Below are 18,050 nucleotides of genomic sequence, written 5' to 3'. Positions count from 1 at the left end.
GCCACTATTACTATTTCTACCTCATCATTACTACCACCACCACCATACCACTACCGCCGCCGTCGCCACCACAACCACCACCACAACCACAACCACTACATCACTACCACCACCACCACTCCCAACACTTCCACCCCACCGCCACTGCTACCAAACCACTAATGCAACCATTAGTAAATTAATCTCAAGAACGCAACCAAATATAAGAAAATATTTTCCGTCGAAACAAACGAATACAATATGCTTTTTACTAAATTCAATATATTTCATAATTATTTTTCAATACATTTTTTATATTAATCCCAATATTAAACAATGTCCTAAAAACACTTGTTAGTATTTATCAATAAAAAATACGAGATGATTCTTCAAAGATATCTACTGATCTGTACATGATTTGTAATATGACCTCTATAATTAGTAATAATGAACAGAATGAAAATTTTAGTGATCCCAATTAGGTCTTTTGAACTAGGACTTTTTGAACTAACCGATAGTTGCAAGGAATTTTTTTTTTTTTTGGGATCTTGGGGAGGGATTTGTAGGAGGAAAATAAATAAAAAGGAAATAAATCTCTTTTTCAAATTGAGGATCCAAACATAGTAGTATTAACAAGAAGGAAAATGATTGGTGGCCCTAAAAAATTTGCCCCTAATGCCCCTAATTTCTAATTTTGGAAACTATTTTCTTTTTTTCTTTCTTTTTTCCTTTTTTTTTTTTTTTTTTTTACCTGAAGTGGAAATACGGGGCATTCGAGCCCCCTGTTTTCGGGCCCTGAAGCACGGCTTAATGTTTGGGGTCATGATTCAATAAAGGTGCTGGTTCTGGGTTCATATATACTTGTATATTGTATACATAATATGTACTATATACAAAGAGACAACACAGGCATTTACTATGACAGATACAAAACCTTGAGCTTCAAAAAATAAAAAAAGGACCCACATTATATTATATACTTTCAGAGAGCATGCCAAGAGTGCAGATGAAGCAAGCTATAGAGAGAGAGAGAGAGAGAGAGAGAGAGAGAGAGAGAGAGAGAGAGTTTGTATGTAGTTTTGGGTCTGTGAGTTTTACTCATTTTTTAAACCGTGTCTGTGAAGGTTGCAGGTCTCAATCCCCAAGTAAAAACTTCGGGCTTGTTTGGCTTGTTTTTCTGAAAAAATTTTGGGAAAAATTTTCTACAAACAAATTTTTAAAAGCAATCAAACTAACAAATTTTTTCAAAAAAAATCTCAAAATTTTATTTGGTTGCCTACTTTCTAAAATCACTTTCTCATACACATCAATCAATTACTTTTTTTAAAACTCTCTCCCCAAAATAATTTTTCAAAATCATTTCTGAAAAAAGACAAACCAAACAAGTTTTCGTACTTTTTATCTAAAAAATTACTCTACAAATACAAACCAAACACACCCTTCATTTCTCTCTCTGTCTCTCTCTACATAATTACAATGGTGAGTTTATTGGTATATAAAAATTTCTATATACTTATGTATCTTTTTGGGAAGCAATGCTATAGATTAAATATGGAAGTTTAAAGTAAGTTTTTGTAATGAAAAATCAATGATTCTATGATAACTACAATAAATAAATATATCATATTTTACTTATCATTTTATATTTGAACAATAGTCTTGGAAGGTTGGGATCATGTTGTACTGTAAGGCATGACAAAGATGTTATGTCATTTAGGAGAGTGTGTATTAGGCCTACCTTAATGATTCAAGTTGTTTTTTTGTAATGCTCATAAAATAAAAATTTAGATTAATTGGATATCGATAATTAAGAGATGATATATACTAGATTTCACACAAATTTTGGTGGGGAGAATGAAATGGTGACTTGTTAGTGAGGTTGCATAGACTCTTAATCAACAAGCAAATTCATTGGTTGAATCGTGACAAAAAACAAAAATTACAAGATTTCACACCAATTTTAACATGTCAATTTAGGTTGAACTCATCTCATTATATATATATATATATATATACTGTTGTTTTGAACTTGTGTTTGTGTGAATCTGGCAGGGGGGCATGCTCATTCATTGGGGGTTAATTAATTCACTGAAAAGTTCATACAAGAAGAGAACAGAAGAATAGCTTTCTCTGCAGACCTAATAATAATGTTATTTTGTAATCATCAAGGTCCATAAGATATAAGCTATGGTAATAAACCACTTTCTTATTATTTTTTTTTTTTTTTGGGGTTTCGTGTGAAACAAAAATGAAATAAATAAGAGAAAGTGCAACATAACACATGTATTGCTCTATAATATATACACAACGAAGTGATAGGAATGCTTCTCCTTTTCCTTCATTCTTTATTATTATTATTATTTATTTTTTTAATCACAAAATGTTTAGGGTTTTGTCTTCACTAATTCTGTGATTTATTTAGTCTATCATTTCACATATAACAAGTAATTACGGAGCATAAATTCTAGAAGAGGTCTCAAGGAGAGTGATGGAGCATTGTTTAGCAAGAGAGCTCAAAACCATTTGTCTACTCTTATGGGTGGATTAGAGCATGAGATTGAAATTATTAATCCGTGAGTCCAATTATCTTATGTTTGTTTTAACATTTTGGTTTAGGATAATTAATCTAATGAATAATTAATCCAACAAATTTATAAGATTATTAGTAATGGAGTAGGGGTGATATTATTAATCCAATGGATATTAATCCGATTGAATAGTGAATATCACACTAATTTAATAAGATTATTAATATTTTACTATTAATTTTGTGAATCAAATACGACCTTAAAGTTTTGTTTGTTTGTTTTGTTGTTTTATTAGTTGATAACAAATTATTATATTGTCAAACATAAGACACTGGAAAAAGGAACTGCACTTGTAATAGATTAAATTGCTACTTCTTTTTCTTTTGTAACAGACAGAGCCGTACTTGCATTCAGTTAAAAAGGGAGCATGCCAAGAGTGTTTACAAAGCAAAATGTCATATGAGAGAAAGAGAGAGAGTTTAGTATACTCATGTCGCCTAAGACTGTTTGGGAACTTTCAAATATCACATTTTTTTTTTCAATTTTATTATCTTTAATGACCTTTTTTTTAATATTGTGTCAACTTTTTGTTTTTTACTTTTTTTAGTTTATTTTGTGTAAATGAATCTAAAAATTATTTTTTTTCAAAAAAATTCAAAAAACCAAAGTAAACAAAAAAATAAAAAATAAAAGCTACTATTTTAAACTTATTGTTGTCTTTTCTAAATTTTTTTTATAGAAATTTCTAATTTTTTTTAAAAAAATTTGGTTCATCTCGTTTGAGTAGAATTTAAAAACCTAAAATTTTGTGAAATTTTTTAAAAGAAGTTCACTCAAGACGAAAACAAAAAAGCCACGCAAAAAAAGAAAAAGAAGAAGAAAAAGAAAAAGAAAAAGAAAAAGAAAGTAAATCCCAAACACCTACTAACTATTTTGTAATTTCGGATTACCACATTATTTTTTATCTCAATTAATCATAATATGTCTCTTTAAGGGTCGGTAGCCTGGGTGTCCCATGGTTTTAGGTCTAGGGTCCAGGGTTCTGAAGTTTTGGACTAATTAAGTTTGTAGATATGGGGTTTATTCTGTGACGGTGTCAGAAAATTAAATCAAAAGGAGTACTTATTGATTATAATTTTAATTTTTTTTTTCTATAACGAATAATAAGAAGATAATAATAATTTTTGAATTAATATTAAGTACAAAAACTTAAATAAATTATTACAAAAGTATTTTACATAAAATTTTACAATTATTTTCGAGCAAAATCGAAAAAAAATATTGCGTGTAACTAGTGTATTATGGATAATGTAAAAAAGTCATATATTTAAGTCTTAAAATAAATTATATAATGGTAAGATAAATCAAACTTTTATAAAATTTGAGTAAAAATTTCATATAATAATGATATCACATCATTATTGACATATAATATTATCAATTAATAGTAAAACAACATATGAATGATAAACTTTACATGCAAATATAACTAATACTCTAGTAATTTTTACATATATATAGTGAGATTAATTATATTTGTGTTGGCTTATTTTTCCTACGAAGGAAAATATCATAAATGCGAGCGTGCCAGCAAGAATTGAAAAATCATTACAGATTAAATTCAAACCAATTATCAAGCGATTGTGTTGACGGTTCTTTTGCCTCAATGAAGAGGACTTCAAAATTGTCAAGTGTAGAGAAAAGAAAAAGTAAAAGAAGAAAAAGGGACGGAGAAAGATGATTGAGTGAAAAATCGAAGTAATAATTACTTACCTCTACTCCTATGCTTCGAAAAGAAAGTGCATAAAATGCTTCGAAATGGAAATGCCAAAAATAAATGTTTCGAAATATAAATCTATGTTAAACTACTCCTAAGATAAGGAAAATGACAAGAAATATTGAAATCAATTGTCTTTGATTTAAGTTCTGGATCCTTTACAATGTAGCCATTAATGACTATTTATAGAAGAAAAAAATACAGCAATAACTACTTAGTAACTACCCATTTCTTCCATCTTCATTCTTGTCTTGCCATGTGTCCTTCCACTCATCTACTTTGTCCTCCCACTCATTCACTTTGTCCTTCATATTCTCCATTATCTCTATAACTTCTTTTAACTTTCAAATGAATAAGAGGATGCCACGTGTTCTGCAATTATATAAATAATAAATAATAATAAAAATTACAGATTTATGGTGCTAACAATTTGTATATCAATAATGATAGATATTACCTTTATATTGAGATTTTTTCACAAAATTTTCATATATAAAAATATAATTTGTTGTAGTCACTTCATTTTCAATAAAACAATCACTATTGTTTCATAAATTTAAAAATGCCATTGACATTTTATTCTAAATATTATTTTTGTTTAAAATTTTATTATATACATTTGTCAAAAAAAAAATTCAGGTGGAGGACGTGACCTCCTTGGGCACATGGTGGCTCCGCCACTAGAGTTCAAGTGCGAAGGACCGATATTCAAACTTAGGCCTAGTTTGGGAAGACTAAATAAGTGTATTTTTTGACTTTTTATGAAATATGGGTTGAGTTTGGGTTTGGTTTGAAGTGATGTGTTAGAGAGGTGATGTGATTTAAATAAGATGATGTGACTTAAATAAGATAGTAATTTTTTGACTTTTTATCTTTTTTCAATCATGCCAAACTTGACTTTAGTTAAGAATGTGAAATCTCAAGTCTAACTTTATTTTAAATAACTGATCATAAACGATTGAAACTAGAAATAACGCGATAATTCAATAATGCGATAATTTTTTTTTTTTAAATTTCCCAACCAAATATAGCGTTAAAGTCATAAGAAAATTATGCTACTAAAATATATTTTATATAAGATTATGTGTGGATGTTAAGGTTTTGTTACATTATTTAATTTAAAAGGTAATTATCGAGTATTTTGGATATATCATCATGTGGTCCTTTGTCTAATCAACAATAAGAATAATGTAATTATTTTCAAGAAAAATAAAAATAAGAGTTAATTATCTACAAGTCTTATACGTCTTATCTAAGATTTTTTAAACCAATAAGTCATATTTAGTAAAACTGAGAATATTATCAATTTTTTTTTTAATTTTTAAAACTAAAAATAGTATTAATTTTGCATAGTAATGTTTCAGATAATTGTTTTACTAGCGGATAATAAAAAAAAATGGAGCATGAGATTAAACATTTTTGCCTTTCTACTTATTGGTTTAATTCAACTATCTAATAAAAATAAAAAGATTATAAATTATTTTTTTTCTAATTTTAAAACTGAGAACATTATCAATTTTTTTATTTTTAAATTTTTGTTTTAATTTTGCAAATCAGTGTTCCATCATCATGCCTATTTATAAACACAAAATTTTCAGTTTTGCACAAAAAAATAATTCAATTTTTTAAATTTTTTTAAAAAAACATAGTTTTTTTTTTTTTTGCACATAATTTTTTTTTTAATTTTTTCAATTTGAAAGTTGATGTTTTAAAGTTTTGAAAATAAAAATAAATGTCAGATCATAATGTTTCTTTATATATAATTGTAAATGATGAACAATCATTGTTTGGAAGATAATTTCGACTATTAAAAATTTAATAGGAATTGAAGGTATAAAAAATCTTAATTAAAATTTAATGAAATATAAATTTATAAATTAGAATTTATATAAATGTCCTAAAAATAATTTGAGTATATAACGGTTAATAATTGAACAGGCAAACGGTCAGGATAAAATCAATCCCGCTACAGACCCCCAGTATAAGTTGACCCCCAAGACCCCCAGTGACGTGACAGATGAGGTCTGCATACGTAGCTGTGAGGAAAAAAAGAAAAACAAGAAGAAAAAAAAAGAAAAACAAAAGATGGATATAGCGGGAACCCAAACCTGTCTCCGCCATCTTCCCTCGTCTCTCCTCACCTGTCGCCGCCAGCCTCCTCCTCCACCGTAGCTCTCTGCCATTGACGATGGCCATAGCTCGCTGGGAACTCTGGCTGTCCTCTGTCTGTCACTCTCTATCTTCGGTTGTATCTCTGTCCATCGCTCTCATCAATCTTCGGCTATGTGTCTGTGTCTCCCTCGTCTGTCCTCAGCTCCTCTGTCGCTCTTTATCTTTGGCTGTGTCTCTGTCTCGCACGTAATCTGGATCGGTGGTTTATGAGGTAAAAAATCAATTTCATTAACTTCCTACAAAAAATCAATTCCATATTAAGTGAAAAAATAAATCTGAAATTTGAATATATGGAGTTCACATATGGCCTTCACATATGCTAATTCTCATATATAGAGTTTGTATATATTCTGAAATCAGTTCCATATATGGAGTTTGTATATATGCTAATTCTCATATATGGAGTTCTCTTTCACTTTAAAATGAGTAAATGAGTATATATATGGAACTGATTTCTCAAAATCAGTTCCATTTGTGAAGTTTATTTTTTACTCATTAACTTCCCTAATTTGAAATTTGTCATTTTGGACATTCCCTAAAAATCAGTTCCATATATATATATATATATGAGTAATTTGAAATATGAAATTTGTTATTTTGGAGGAGGTTGTTTAATCTGAAATATGAAATTTGTCATTTTGGGATAGTCACATAATTTGAAATATGAATGGAGGTTGTTTAATTGTTATATAATCAAATAAGTATTTTGTTTGGGCATTGTTAGGGAACTGATATTTGTTTAATTGTTATTTGATTACGCAAAGTGGAAGATGGAGGTTGATTCAAATGTTGGTGACAATCCTTCAATAAATGAGGGTGAAGAAGTTGAAGAACCTAAGAAGGGTATGTGTTTTAGCTTAAGGGAAGAGGTGTACAAATTTTATGGAAAATATGCTAAGCATGTTGGATTTTCTATAGCTTATAGAGCACAACATTTTGGAGATGATGGGCAATTAAAAAACTTTGCAATTGTATGTTCTCGAGCGGAGGAGAGAAAAAAGAAATTAGAAGTCAACCCTCTGAAGCCATCTTTGTCCACAAAAATTGGTTACAAAGCAAGGGTACGAGGTAGTGTACAAAAGGATGGGAGATATAAACTAACCATAGTTAACCTTGAGCATAATCATGATTTGATTCCCACCGACTCACGTCATTTTGCAATAAGAAAATTCTTACTCATGTAAAGAGAAGATTAGAAATTAATGATCAAGTAGGGATTGGGGTGTCTAAGAACTTTCATTCAATGGTTGTTGAAGCGGGGGGATACGAGTCATTGACATTTGATGAGCGAGATGTAAGAAAATTACATTGAGAGAGCTAGAAGATTGAGGCTTGGGAAAGGTGATGCCGAATCACTTCAAAGTTATTTTATGAAGATGCAAGCACATAGTGAGAGATTTTTTTATATGATTGATGTTGATGAGGAGTTTTGCATTAGAAACTTGTTTTGGGCTGATGCAAGGCGTCGGGCGACTTATGAAGCATTTGGAGATGTCGTTTCATGTGACACAACTTATCTGACGAACAAATATGACATGCCATTAGCTCTATTTGTCGGAGTTAATCACCATGGAGAGTCCATTTTGCTTGGTTGTGGATTGTTATCTAGTGAAGACACTAACATATTTGTTTGGCTATTCAAGTCGTGGTTAAGTTGCATGTCAAATCATCCGCCAAAAGCTATCATAACTGATCAGTGCAGAGCTATGCAAAATGCTATAGAAATTGTCTTTCCACAAGCTCGACATCGATGGTGCTTATGGCATATCATGAAGAAAATTCCGGAGAAGTTGAAAGGATATGCTCAGTATGAAGCCATAAAGTTAGCTATGCAAAATGCAGTTTATGACTGTTTGACAAGAGCTGAATTTGAGAGTAAATGAGAAGAGATGCTTGCAACATTCAATCTTTATGATAATGAGTGGATGGGGGTACTATATGATGAGCGACATCGATGGGTACCAATCTATGTTAAAGACATTTTTTGGGCTGGCATGTCAACTACACAATGAAGTGAAAGTATGAATGCATTTTTTGATGGATATGTAAACCCAAAGACTACATTGAAGCAATTCATTGAACAATATGACAATGCCTTGGGAAGTAAGGTAGAGAAAGAGAAGAAAGCAGACTTCAAGTCTCAACACAAATTGTTTGATTACCTAACTATATATGATTTTGAGAAGCAATTTCAGCAAGCCTACACCAATGCGAAATTCAAAGAAGTTCAAGGAGAGTTGAAGAGATTAGTTTACTGTCAGTCGTTGTTTTTGAAAGAGAAGGGATCAATTTCTACATACAATGTCCAAGTAGCGATGGTAGTTTGTGAGAAAATGAAGCATGTGGACTTTGTTGTCTATTTTAATTCAACTGAATGTGAAGTTCAATGCATGTGTTGGTTGTTTGAGTTTAGAGGCATTACGTGTTCTCACTCACTCACTGTGCTTGTGAGAAGGTGCATAAATGAGGTGCCAAGTAAATACATTCTACCGCGGTGGAGAAAAGATTTGGATAGAGAGTACGCATGCATCAAAATCACATACACTAGCTTTGGGAATGATTTCAATGCAAGTTGCTATGAGAGGATGACCAAAAAATTGATTGCCATTGTACAACTTGCTAGTAACTTTGAAGGCAAAACTAAAATTATAGACCTTGGGTTTGATGAAATCAAGGAGAGAGTCATGAAAGAAGAATCCGGTGATAGGAGTAATTTATCATATTCTAGAAAAAGTTTGATTCCCACCGGTTCTACACAAGGAGCTACTAGTAGGAAGGTGATTAGTCATTTGGTTGCTCGGCGAAGAGGTCGTCCAGTTACAAAATGAAAGGTTGCCAAAGTAGATTAAATTGTGAATCGGTTCAAGGCAACGACAAAAAAACAAACAAAAGCAAAGGTAAATTGTGTATTCAATTTTTTTTTTACAAACTGTATTCAAGTATGTAAAAGCAATTTATAAATTTCAATGTTTAATTATTATTCAAAAAAATACAGGCTGCTAAGTTGCTTCGATTTGAAGCTGAAGCTCAAGCTCAAGCTCAAGCTAAAACTACTACATATACACTGTATTATCCTTATATGGTTGGCATGTAAAATAATATGTATGTACCGGTACGTGTTCGAAAGAGGACTTCACATCAATTGCTTGTTTTTACAAATTTTGTTCTTCTAATATGTACTTTTAATTGAACTGTCACAGGTGGCCAATGGTATTGGAGGCACGTCTCATACTCCATTGGACTTTATAAATGGCACATCGGGAAGTTTGATGAGTGCTCCAACTCAGATTTATGGTTCTGCATGTAATGCATGCACACTAGGAAGCTTGTATATTACGGACATGTTTGACTAGTTTCTATGTATTCGAATAGTCTGTTTTTGAGATTGCAACTTATGTTGTCTATTAATCTGAGTTTGAAACCTTGTTTTTGAAATTGTAACTTATGTTGCAACTTTGTTATTGAGATTCAACATGTGGATTTGTAAAACATGTTGTGTACTAATTATTGATGAAGTTATGTTATTATTATTATTTGTTATGTAATGAAGATGCTGCAAAATTTACTATTGTTGTATGGTACCAGATTCACTATATTGAACAAAGTGTATTTAATAGTTTCTCTGTAATGAACAATATTTATGTAATAGTTTCTCTGTATTGAACAATGTTTATTGAACAGTTTCCCTGTATTCAACAATGTGTATTCAATAGTTTCCCTATATTCAACAATGTATACTCAAAAGTTTCCCTGTATTCAACAATGTCTATGCAAAAGTTTCCCTATATTCAACAATGTATATTCAAAAGTTTCCCTGTATTCAACAATGTATATTCAATAGTTTCCCTGTATTCAACAATATCTATTCAATGAGTATTGAAAAAAAAAATGTACAAGTTTGAACAAGTCATTTTTCATTCCACTCACCACAAAAGAGGTATAGGTACAGTAATTAGGTTTCAATACACAACAAAACATAACTTCCTCTAAAATATCACAGTACCATACAAAAGTGTTCACTCTACTTAAACTTGTACATTTATATCTAGTTCTACTTCTAACTTACATAAATGTATATCTATGTTATTACATCTTCATAAGTGTTAAAGCACAAATTACAAGCAACACGGACAATATATATATATATATATATATCAACTTTTGCATCTTTGTGCTCTGAATTCGAAGTTGTTCCGTCATCTCTCTTTGTTGTTCGGTTATAGCTCAAAGTTGTTCATTCATAACTTGTTCGCCGACAGTTGGCACTTCTTCTCTTGGAATTTGATGACCTCCATATTCTGAATTTGTAGGCAAAACACCATCCAACAAAACAACCACAATCATTGCAAGAGTAGAAAAACTTGTTCTTGTTTCGACCGGTCTCAGAAATTCAAATAGTGGCCTTTTTATTACATCTACGACAATTTTTGTTGACATATGTCAACTGATCTGAGTTATTGCTATTGACACTTAAACTTGACATCTGCAAAAACATGTTAGATAATGTCTCAATGGGACCACATAATTAAATGTGGTGTTATCATTTATAAGAAGCCTACAATTTAAGTGATTCAATTTAGTTAATAGGCTTAAGGGTATATATGTGTTATGGACCTAATGTGTAGATACTAGTTGTATAATTTCTATTTCTATGAGGGGCAGAAATAGAAATTAAAACATATTGGTTAAAGTTGGTTTTCATTACCTTTCAGTTTTAAAACCAATAATAATAATGGTTAATTTATTAGTTTTTATTACCTTTTAGTTATGAAACTAATAATGGTTAATTTATTGGTTTTTATTACCTTTCAGTTATGAAACTAATAATGGTTAATTTATTGGTTTTTATTACCTTTCAGTTATGAAACCAATAATGGTTAATTTATTGGTTTTCATTACCTTTCAGTTATGAAAACCAATTACAACCTTTAAAAGGTTATGGTCCCTATTCCTTCCCAAGAGTGAAAAAACAAGAATACTGTTTTGTTTTCTAAATCCTCTCAAGGAGAAACATAAGGCACATAAGGGAAAGGATTAGAAGGCTCTAACATAGTCAATATCAATGTTTTATTGACAATCAGACGCTTCCGTTTAACCGTTCATCGATGGATTCAGGTATGTCGTTTTAGTCTTGTTTTCTTGATGATATACATGGTAGATGATCCGAAACATGAAGTTTCATGTTCTGAAATTTAGGTTAACAAAACAGAGAAATAACAAGTTATGAAGGTTAATAAACTAATGTAGTAAGTTGAGTAAACTGCTACAAGTCATTCATTCGACTGGTTAAGTAAGTTAAGTAAACTACAAGGCAAGCTTAAGTTATTCACAATGCAAGCCTATGTTAACAGCAATTTCAGTGCCTATGTTAACAACAATTTCAGTGCAATTTCACAGTACAAGGAAAGCTTAAGTTATTCACAGTGCAAACCTATGTTAACAGCAATTTCAGTGCTTATGTTAACAGCAATTTCAGTGCAATTTCACAGTACAAGGCAATTTCAGTGCTTGTGTTTTCCAAGACTGTTTGTGCTATCTACTTGAAAATAGGCAAAAGTGGCTAGAGGTGTTTATTGGTACTAATGATGCTATTTCCAAGTGGAACCTTTGCTTTAGAACGGAGTGTTTTTTGTATGGTAAGTGAGAGTTCATTACCAAAATCATATTAGTAAATCAACAAGGAAGATATACCTTCCATTACAAGCGAAGAAAACTCAAACTACAATCAATCAAAATAAATATAATAGTTAATACTCAAAAACATCTTAGGGTATATTCCAATTACTACAAATCGAGATATTAGAAGTAGAAGGCTTGACTCCATGAAACTGAGAAGATTTAATCCTGACATTCATATTTATTTGTTCGAAAAATTTGGGCTGGGATGTGTTGCAAGCCTTTAAAAATTCTTTAGTTTTTTTTCCTGCCATATGTAGTATAGATCATAGTAGACCAAGCAACAGAGGAAGACTCTAAAAACATAGGCACTAAAAACATAGCCATATGTAGTATAGATTATAGTAGACCAAGCCTCTAAAAACATCTTAGTTTTTTTCCTACCAATTTCATAAAAGGGGATCAGATGAGCTTTAAGCTAACAGAGGAAAACTTGGAGGCCTCTAAACTCTATCCAAACTATAATTATACTTCTGTTGATGAGCTTCTTGACATTTGTTTGGTTAATCCTCCCAAACCCAAATTCACTTCATTTTAATCTTGGTGCCACAACTTAATAATTATTAGTTCATGTAATGAGATCTATCACTCTTTGTGTTCTAAAATATAGCATAAGATGTGTCCATTAATAATAGGTGTGGAATATTGTTCCGAGAATGCCTAATAATTTTTCTATTAATATTTTGCATTAATTACTTTCATTAATTATATATATGGAATAAGGTTCAATTATTGTGTCATGAGCACTCTATTTGTGGGCATTGTCATTTTGATCTAATTAAGGCTCTAGATAACAGATTTGGATTGTCTATTAATAACATATTTGGATTGGTTTTTCACAACCTATCAAAAAATTTGAAACTATAATCCAAATCAAAAGGCCATTTTGATTGAGGAAGTGGTAGGCAAGGTCAAACTCCAAATCAAAGGCTAATTTGATAAACAAATCAAAAGTCCAAACTCAATTCCCAAATCAACATCCAAAAATCCAAACATTCAACCAAAATTCTTACGCAACATATGCAGATACATTTATACACAGAGATATATACACAAAGCCCTAAATACATAGACACACAGATATATACACGTACGCAGATAGATAGATATATACGCACGCACGCAGATCGTGATATATAAGCAGCTATACGTATTAATCGTACTTCGTAGAGGGAAAGACAGAGTTTGAGTCGGGAGGTTTACCTCTTAATTGTACTTGGTTGGATGAGAGGGAAGCAGAGACAAAGAGAGTCGAGAATCCGGTGTCGGGAGTCCGGCGTCAGAGTCGAGGGAAGGACAGAGTTTGTCGCTCGGAGTGAATGGAATGAGTTGTGTTGCCCTCTTAATCGTTGGAGTCAAGGTTACACAGGAAGAGAGATCTGTCTGTGTTTAGGGAAATTTTGAATTCTCAATTGTGGGATAATTGACACATGTGCATATCACGTGAATTTTACACATCAGCTAGGGGTGCTCTAAACTGGGGGTCCGGAGCATTTTCTGTCTAAAATTTCCTACTCGTCTAATAATTTTTCCTGACTCTAATGGCGGCCGTAGTTCATGAGTTTGCACCATTTTCACACAACAAAAAAAGTGTCTGTGTCCATGAAATGTACAACTACCACAGCTGCAGAGACATCATTAAGCTGCTGTGAGATGTACAAATTTCATACTAATAAATATAAAAAATAAAAATAAAAATAAAATATTTGAAAATTCTAAAATAAGAGCTCTAAAAAAACTAATTGGGGTCTTTGGTGTGGCTTATTTTGGCTAACTTATAGCTTCTAGTTATGAAAAAGCTATTTTAGACTGTTTGGATAAACTTATTTCAAACAGCTTTTAATTCTAGCAACTTATTTTAACTCAAAAAAATTGATTCTGAGAAGTTGCTCACCCCTTACTTTTGATTATCAGCTTCTGCTGTGGACTTGTTAATTTAAGGTTATACTCTTAGATTTTTTTTATATATTTTTATTTAAAAAAAAAATAGAAATGGATTATGGATTATTATTATTATTTTTTATGAGAAATGTAGACAAGTAGTGAATGATAAAAAATAAAAAATAATTCAAAAAACTATTTCACAGTTTATTTAACAAATACTACTCAATAGCTTAAATCTGTAATTCAACAGTTACACCAAATAGATTAACAGCTTCTGATTAAAGTCATAATATATAATCTGTTAAGTTATAATCTATAATTTATTTTAAAAGCTACACCAAATGAGGCCATATACTGCTAATTCAAACAACAAACTGTGAGAATTATCAAATGCTCTAGTTTGTCTTTGCACATGTTATCCTTCTAAAGAGTTGAGAAGTTTGTAGTGTTTGGGATTTGTTTTTTTTTAATAACAATATATATATATATATATTTTTACTGAATTATTTAAAAAAAATTTAAAAGTTAAATTTTATTTGACAAGATGAACTAAATTTTTTTAAAAAAATTTAAAAAAGACAAGATGATCCAAAAATAGTAGATGTAACGCCCCCAAAATAATACAGTAAATACAACCCAAACATTTGTTACATAAATCAGAGTAAATAGTTCTTTCATTACATGCAGTTAATGATACAAAAGGGTTTAACATAAGTAAATGTCCTATCGGCTCACACCTTTCCAAGCCTTGACTTGGTTATAACAAAAGAGAGACTAGCTCATACAAATAAAGCCCTCGGCTATACAAAAATATACAATTAAAACAAAGAAGCTTGTGCTCCCAGAGTCCCTCCAAGTTATTGTCTTGGCGGAGGCAAGCCATCAATACCTAAAAATGTTTTTTCCAAATAGGGTGAGCCACAGTCTAGTAAAAATAATCTAACATAATATATAAGATTTAACGAAGACATAAGTGCAATGTGCATATACAATGCCCGGGATAAAATATTTACACTTTTATACACATTTATAAAGACATCAAGTCCATATTCCATTTCACTTTCCTTCAATTCATTTCAACACATGAGCCAATTTCATTCTTTCTCAATAATCCAAATGAGACTACAACTCAATGGTTCAATAATTTCACAATTAACACATACACTTCCAACTGCCATTTTGCGGATATTTTGTCCGCAGGATTGGCACCCATGTATATGTTTCGGGACTTTCACCCAGGACACTCCAACCAACTTAATTATAATGGAGTCCATCCCCTTTCTCCTTCCAAACAATCATACATATGCAATGTATTTAAACACATAATCACATGTATGGAGTACATCTCCTTTCTTCTCCCAAATAATCATACATATACAATGTATTCACAACATGATCATATTCAATGATAATCAACCATGGACTAGTTTCAATTCACCTAATCCACATGCAATGTCTACAACAAGCAAAGCTATTCTTCACCGATAGCCCAATACAGATATTTCTAAACAGATATACAATATCAAGACAGATAATGTTACCCAAAGGACAACCTAAGAGGGGGGTGAATTAGGTTTTTACAAATAAAAATAATAATACCCTAATAAAAATTATGACTAGCACAATAGATAAATATAGTTAATGAAATAAAAATAATTAGAACAAGTGTTCTAACAACTATGTCAGTTAATGATTTTAGCATAGTGAAAATGTGAAATATAGCTATGGCAATTTAAATAAAATAAAGAGATAAGGGAGAGAGAGGCAAACAAATTTATAGTGGTTCGGTTTCAACTCGGCATACGTCCACTCCTCAAGCTTTGCTTGAGATTTTCCACTATGCTTTAACTTCACAGGGTGCTAGCAACCTTTTCACAGATGGAGCAATCCTCCATAGATTTTACACAGACTTTCTAAGTCAAGAACCCGTAGTGTACTACACTCTTACAAGGTTGAAAAGAAGGTGTTTTTGCTTTCAAAGAAAGCTACAAGAATTATCTCTCAAAGATAGATATAAAAATGAAGCTTTGTTTTTTTTGTAAACCTTACACAGGAAAGATGGGCTTAAAGCTATACGTCTCAATCTATAATTTCTGAAAGAGGATGTAAACAAAAATTGAAGAACAATTCTCAGAAAATTTTTCAGAGAATAGATGAGAGTGATTTTAGATCAAAGAATATTTTCTGGTTTCTGTAACTTGTTTGTAGTTGCTGTAACTTGTTCACATCAGAGGTTTTGGTATATATAATGAAACTTATAACCGTTTATAGCCGTTGTGTTCATTTGAATATCTTGAAACTTATAGCCGTTTATAGCTGTTGTATTCATTTGAATGTCTTCCACTTGAATCTTTTGGCTTGCTGCTGGGCTGGGCTGGGCTGGGCAGTTTGAACCTTTGTTTTGGGCTGTTTGAACATTTGGTTTGGGAATTATTTTTGGGTTGAAATGAACTCCTGATTTAAGCAAATATTAAATACATTCAAACAATATTTAGGATAAAAGTTTAGGTAAGAAATAATGGGACAAAATAAATTTTGATTTTATTTTTCTCTTTCAAATAAATTAAAACATAATTAAATAAATCATCAAAATAAATTTTGGATTCTATTAAAACATAATTAAATAGATCATCAAAATAAATTTTGAATTCTATTTTTCATTTTTAAATAAATTAAAATATAATTAAATAAATCATCAAAATAAATTTTAGATTCTATTTTTCTCTTTCAAATAAATTAAATCATAATTAAATAAATCATCAAAATAAATAAGTTTAACAATCTCCCCCCTTTTGATGATGGCACACAATGATGTTTTGATTTGATTTGGGAGTAAGAAAGGCTCCCCCTCAAGTCATTCTCCCTGAATTTATTTCTAAATACATAGGTTAGCACATGTGCAATAAATAAGCCCTAATCAACAACATGATATAAGATTAAGATATCAAACTATAAATACATAACATCAGATTAGTTTGAAAATAATACCATAATACATAACATCATAATATATAGCATCATAATACATAACATCATAAGTTTCTCCCCTCGTGACATTATCAAAAAGAAAATCATAGCTCAAAATCGGGAGGAGGAAGGGGAGGAAATGATAGGGATAAATGGCATCAAAAACAGATAATCAAAACAGATATATATATATATATATATATGATTCACCCGTCTCTCTCTTTTCCGTCGAAAATCGCGTTGGACACGCGGCCTCGCTTTTGCGTCAGTCGACTGACAAAAGCGAGACAGGTCAATCAACTGCCTCGGCTCTCTCTCACACTTGTCTTCTTCCCTTCCGTCTTTTTCTTCTTAATCACTCGCTTCTCCTTCTTCTTCCCCATTCGCTTGCATCTCTTTCTACGTCGTCTTGAGAGAGATAGAGCAGAGAGACTGAGCAAAGCAAAAAGTCTGCCAAAAATGACCCTCCTTTTGATTACATCTCTCTTGTCGACCACATGGCCTCGCCCCGTCCCCTCACTCTCTTTCTGGACCTGAATGACCCTTTAAGCGCTGCTGGGCCGAGTGCCTCGGCGCCTACTCTTCTCAACCTTCCTATGATGTCGATTGAGCAAATAATGACAGCGTAATCAAATATTAAAGCCAATCATTTCACATTGACGTCCTGTATGGAGACGGTGACTGCAGTCACAAAATTGGCTCATCGACTGCAAAACAGAACGAGTGAGCTCCACTAGGTCAACGCCCAACTCTCTCTACTCCAGCGCATGTACAAGGATGAGCGAACAGAGATTTGCGCACTAAAGGCCGAAAATAAAGAGCTTAAATGGAAGACCACCTCCATAGCCCGATTTGGAGCAATGTCGTGCTTGGCCTTTGATAGTTAGCCGGGAGTCGTCGCTCTCGGCGAGAACACGGAGGCATGGCCTTCAAGGGTCGCCCAAGATGATAAAAAGAAGAAGAGATCGGTGGAAGAGGTGAGTAAGTGAGGTCGGCCAATGGCCGGAAAAATGAAGGGAATTTTTTGTTTGTTTGTTTGTTTTTTTTTTTTATGTAAATATGTATAT

At 31.6% G+C, this 18,050-nt stretch overlaps 1 long non-coding RNA gene across 1 annotated transcript; it reads right to left on the bottom strand.

Moving 5' to 3' along the window:
* Nucleotides 1–10,347: 10,347 nt before the first annotated feature.
* LOC114270477 (uncharacterized) lies at nt 10,348–13,693 on the bottom strand. Its single transcript, XR_014328807.1, has 2 exons — nt 13,336–13,693; nt 10,348–10,754 (listed from the first exon to the last, which is right to left on the bottom strand). It is a non-coding gene; the product is annotated as an uncharacterized LOC114270477 (long non-coding RNA).
* Nucleotides 13,694–18,050: the final 4,357 nt, after the last annotated feature.

Source organism: Camellia sinensis, chromosome 5 (assembly GCF_055761805.1).
Source record: "Camellia sinensis isolate YWXY chromosome 5, ASM5576180v1, whole genome shotgun sequence".
In the NCBI taxonomy this organism is placed as follows: Eukaryota; Viridiplantae; Streptophyta; class Magnoliopsida; order Ericales; family Theaceae; genus Camellia; species Camellia sinensis.
Note: the sequence above shows the minus strand (reverse complement) of the source record. Positions and strands in the feature narration are given on the sequence as shown.